General features: G+C 41.8%; 1 non-coding gene across 1 annotated transcript; it reads left to right on the top strand.

Moving 5' to 3' along the window:
• The first annotated feature begins 4,899 nt into the window (after positions 1 to 4,899).
• Positions 4,900 to 5,003, top strand: LOC112781971 (small nucleolar RNA R71). Its single transcript, XR_003192717.1, has one exon. It is a non-coding gene; the product is annotated as a small nucleolar RNA R71 (small nucleolar RNA).
• The last annotated feature ends 661 nt before the right edge of the window (positions 5,004 to 5,664 follow it).

Raw genomic sequence — 5,664 nt, 5'->3', positions numbered from 1 at the left:
TTCAGTTGATCTTTATGGTGGAACACCAAACTTAGAGTCACACATTCCCCTTTGAATTATTGATCCACGAATTCATTGTTTGGTGTGAAACACCAAACTTAATTCTTTGCAATGCACAGAAACTACTTCACCCTTTTTATTGAAACAAATAAAAGAAACAGCAAAGGGTATTACCTCAGGTTGGGTTGCCTCCCAACAAGCGCTTCTTTAACGTCATTAGCTTGACGGTTGCTTCCTCAGTTGAGGTGATATTTAACCTTGTCTTTCTCCTCCACATCTCCCAAGTAATGTTTGAGTCTTTGACCGTTCACAGTGAAGGTTCGTTGTGACTTTTCTTCCATGATTTCTACTTGTCCATATTGGAGACCTTGGTGACAAGGAATGGTCCAGACCACCTTGATTTTAGCTTCCCTGGGAATAGCTTCAGCCTAGAATTGTAGAGCAATACTTTTTGTCCTTCTTCAAATTTCCTTGGGGCTATGTTGCTGTCATGCTTCTTCTTTGCTCTTTCTTTGTAAATTTTGGCATTCTCATAAGCTTCAGCTCTGAATTCTTCAACTCTTGAATTTGCAACATCCTTTTTCTCCAGCAGCTTTGCTGTCCAAGTTCAAAAGTTTCAAGGCCCAGTATGCCTTGTGCTCCAACTCCAGTGGCAAATGGCAAGCTTTTCCGTATACTGTTGGTAAGGAGACATTCCAATTGGTGTTTTGAAAGCTGTCCTATATGCCCAAAGAGCATCATCTAGCTTAATCGACTAGTCCTTCCTTGAAGTTCCCACAGTCTTTTCCAGGATCTTTTGAGTTCTCTGTTAGATATTTCGGCTTGCCCACTTGTTTGTGGATGGTATGGTGTGGCTACCTTGTGTTTGACTCCATATTTTAGAAGCAATGCTCTAATGGTTTGTTGCAGAAGTGGCTTCCTCCATCACTGATGATTGCTCTTGGAACCCCAAAACGGCAAAAAATGTGTTTTCTGAGGAAGTTCATGACTACCTTATTATCATTGGTTGGAGTTGCTATTGCTTCAACCCATTTGGAGACATAGTCTACTGCCACAAGAATGTAATTATTTGAGTATGAGGAGGGAAAGGGTCCCATGAAATCTATCCCCATACATCAAACAATTCAAGTTCCATAATGAATTGTTGTGGCATTTCATTTCTTCTTGGCAGGTTCCCCGCTTTCTGGCATTCATGGCAGTGCTTCACTAGTTCCTTTGCATCTTTGAAGATAGTGGGCCAATAAAAACCACACTGCAACACCTTAGCTGCTGTTCTTTCTCCTGCAAAATGTCCTCCATAAGTGGAGCCATGGCAGTCCCATAAGACTTCCCTTCCTTCTTCCTCTGATATGCATCTTCTGAGTATGCCATCGGAACATTTTTTGAACAAGTATGGTTCGTCCCAGATGAAGTATTTGGCATCATTTACCAATTTCTTCCTTTGATGCTTGTTAAATTCCAACGGCAACTCCCAGTGGCCTTGAGTTTGCTATGTCTGCAAACCAGGGTGCTTTGTGAATTACCATGAGTTGTTCATCAGGAAAGCACTCATTTATATGTGTGCTTTGTGTGCTTCCTTCTTCACATGGTATCCTTGATAAATGGTCTGCCACCTTGTTCTCTACACCCTTCTTGTCTTTGATTTCAATGTCAAATTCCTGCAACAAAAGAACCCATCTAATAAGTCTTGGTTTGGATTCTTGTTTAGCAAGTAAGTATTTTAAAGCTGAATGATCAGTGAAGACAATGACTTTAGATCCAATGAGATAGGATCTAAATTTGTCAAATGCAAAGACTATTGCCAAGAGTTCTTTTTCAGTGGTTGTGTAATTCCTTTGGTTAGCATTCAAGACTTTACTGGCATAATAAATCACATGTACCAAATTGTCTTTCCTTTGTCCTAACACTGCCCCAATAGCAAGGTCTGATGCATCACACATCAGTTCAAAAGGTAAGTTCCAATCAGGTGGGGCAATGATAGGTGCAGAGGAAAGTTTTTGCTTCAAAAGTTCATAGGCTAGCATGCAATTTTTATCAAATACAAAGGGTGTATCAGAGACAAGCAAGTTACTCAAAGGTTTGGCTATTTTAGAAAAGTCTCTAATAAACCTTCTGTAAAACCAGCGTGTCCCAAAAAACTCCTAACTGCCTTGACATTACTTGGTGGAGGTAGTTTTTCAATGATTCCACCTTAGCTCTGTCCACCTCCATGCCTCTATTAGAGATTTTGTGGCCAAGGACTATTCCTTCTGTGACCATGAAATGACATTTTCCCAGTTTAATACTAGGTTAGTCTCTTGGCACCTCTTAAGCACCAAGGCAAGGTGGTGTAGGCAGCTGGGAAAAGAATCTCCAAACACAGAAAAATCATCCATGAAGACTCAATAAAGTTTTCAATCATGTCCGAAAAGATGGACAGCATGCATCTTTGGAAAGTGGCAGGTGCATTGCACAATCCAAAGGGCATGCGTCTATAAGCAAAAACTCCATATGGACAAAAAATGATGTTTTCTCTTGATCTCTAGGATCAACTACTATCTGATTATAGCCTGAGTATCCATCCAAAAGCAATAGTAAGCATGTCCTGCAAGCCTTTCAAGCATCTGATCCATGAATGGGAGTGGGAAATGATCTTTTCTGGTGGCTTCATTGAGCTTCCTGTAGTCTATGCACATCCTCCACCCAGTGACAGTTCTTGTGGGTATGAGTTCGTTCCTCTCATTTGGCACCACAGTTATGCCACCTTTTTGGGAACTACATGGATGGGACTAACCCATGGGCTATCAGAAATGGGGTAGATTACCCCTGCCTGCCATAACTTCATGACCTCCTTTTGTACCACTTCTTTCATGACGGGATTCAATCTTCTCTGAGCTTGGATGGATGGTCTAGCATCCTCTTCTAACAAGATTTTATGCATGCATATGGATGAACTTATCCCCTTCAAATCAGCTAGGGTCCATCCAATGGCATCTTGATGAGTTTGTAGCACCTTGATCAATTCTTCTTCCTGTTCTTGACTCAAGGCAGAGCTAATGATAACAGGATGACTCTCATCACTACCCAAGTATGCATACTTGAGATTAGGGGGCAATGCTTTGAGCTCTGGTTTTGGTGCTTCCTTCTCTTCTTTCACTATCTCTGGCATGTTTGGCATGGTTGTTTCAGCAGCCTTGATGTCACTAACTTCTATGTCTTTGGTGAACTCCTCCTCTACCACTTCCTTTGTTGTTTCTCAAAAGTTTCTTGTACTGCAACGTCCACTACATCCACCCTCATGCATTCCTTAGTGATTCTGATGGATAGCTCATGGCTTGAATACGTTAAACACCAATTTCTCATCATGTAGTCTAAGAGTGAGTTCACCCTTTTGTACATCTATGATGGCTCCAGCAGTAGCCAGGAAGGGTCTTCCCAGGATTATTGAAGCTTTGGCTTCTTCCTCCATATCTAACACCACAAAATCGGCAGGAAATATAAAATCTCCCACCTTCACCAACAAATCCTCAACTATCCCATGAGGGAATTTAAAAGTTCGATCTGCCAATTGGAGGGCCATTCTTGTTGGTTTGGCTTCCTCAATCTTCATTCTTCTCGTAATTGTTAGAGACATCAAATTGATACTGGCCCCTAAGTCACACAAGGCCTTCTCCACCATGACTTCTCCTATGATGCAGGGGATTTGGAAACTGCCTGGATCCTTCAATTTCTGAGGCAGTTTGTGCTGGATGATGGCACTGCATTCTTCAGTTAACAACACAGTTTCCTCGTTTCTCCAGCTTCTTTTCTTGGTCATTAATTCCTTTAAGAATTTTGCATAGAGTGGCATTTGCTCTATTGCCTTAGCAAACGGAATGTTGATTTGAAGCTTCTTGAAAATCTCCAAGAACTTGGAGAATTGGCCATCCTTTTCACTTTTCATCAAACGTTGAGGATATGGTGCTTTAGGTGTATAAGGCTTCAGGTCCTCTTTTTCTTTTTCTTTTGTTGCAGACGATGTAAAAGATTGTCCTTGTTCCTTATCTCTCACATTTTCCTTTGCTTCATCCTCTGTGGTTTCTTTGAGATCTCCTTTAGATTCTTTCCGCTTCTGAGGGTTATGGCCTTACATTCTTCCCTTGCAATAGCCTTGGCAGCATGAGAAACGCTTGTCCCAGAGGTTTGCTTAGACAAATAAGCGATTTGATTTTCTAGCTTCTGGATGGCAGCTCCTTGGTTTTGCAGGTTAGAATTCACTTCTTCCTTAAAAGCTTTCAATTCGGTTATGTCTTGACTCATGGTTGCAAGCATTCCTTCTATCCTGTTTAATTGATCTTGAAATTGTTGGTTCGGATTAGGTTGAGCAGATTGATTATTTTGGCTATGATATGGTGGTTGAGAGTAAGTGTTTTGTGTGGCTTGGTATGATCTTTGGTTGGAGTTTTGGTATGTGGACTTGTTATATTGGTTTTGCTGGTTTCCCCACCCAAAGTTTGGGTGGTTTTTCCAGCCTGGGTTGTAAGTGTTGGAATGTGGATCATATGGTTGCCTTTGTTGATTTCCTACATAATTGGCCTCTTCCCAATCACCTCCTTCAGTGCTTTCTTCCTCTTGATCTTGTGTGTGAATTGCAGCCACTTGTTTTGTTTCTAATTTCCTGGTGAGCTCTGCTAGTTGCTTGGCAAACACCTTGTTTTGGGCTAGAATTGTATCAACATGGTTCAGCTCCATGACTCCCTTAGTGTTGTGTCTCTCTGATGCATAGTAGTACTCGTTCTCAGCCACTGTCTCAATCACTTCAATGGCTTCTTCCACAGTTTTTTCCTGTTCAATGAACCTCCTGATGAATGGTCTACAGCCTTCCTTGATTCATAAGTCAGTCCATCATAGAAAATATGCAATTGCACCCAGTCATGGAACATGTCTGGTGGGCATTTCCTTGTCAAATCCTTGAATCTCTCCCATGCCTCGTAGAGAGTTTCACCATCTTGTTGTCTAAACGTCTGAACCTCAGATCGAAGCCTATTGACCTTTTGTGGGGGGTAGAAACGTGCCAGAAACTTGCTTTCCACCTCATCCCAGGTTGTTAGGCTCCCCCTTGGGAATGATTCCAGCCACTTAGCTGCCTTGTCCCTAAGTGAAAATGGGAACAAAAGCAGTTTATATGCATCTTCCTGGACTCCATTGGACTTCACAGTGTCACAAATTCTCAGGAATTTTTTGAGATGTTGGTTTGGGTCTTCATTAGCATTTCCACTAAATGAACAATGATTCTCCACAAGTGATATTAGCTGTGGTTTGAGCTCAAAATTGTTGGCCTGAATGGGTGGTTTCTGGATGCTGCTACCACAATTCCCAGAGGTTGGGTTTATGTATGAACTAAGAACCCTCCTCTCAGGAATGGCATTGTTTCCATCAGCTCTCTCATGGTTGTGAACTTCTCTATCCATGTTGAGATCTAAAGCTTCCTCAAAATTGTCCTCAGATTCTCCTTCAGATTCCTCTTCTCCCAGTACTCTCTTCCCTCTTGCTTCCATTCTCAGTCTATGAAGGGTCCTCTCTGGTTCGGTATATGGAGGAGTTGATGTCTCTCCTCTCCTACCTGTCATACAAGAACACAGCACAGGCAACAAACAAGTGAAATACTCTTGGTTAATGGAAGAGTATGGTTAGAGCAGTTGAGGA

The sequence above is a fragment of the Arachis hypogaea genome, chromosome 19 (genome assembly GCF_003086295.3).
Source record: "Arachis hypogaea cultivar Tifrunner chromosome 19, arahy.Tifrunner.gnm2.J5K5, whole genome shotgun sequence".
NCBI lineage: Eukaryota > Viridiplantae > Streptophyta > Magnoliopsida > Fabales > Fabaceae > Arachis > Arachis hypogaea.
The sequence above is the reverse complement of the archived record's forward strand: the minus strand, read 5'-3'. Positions and strand labels throughout refer to the sequence as shown.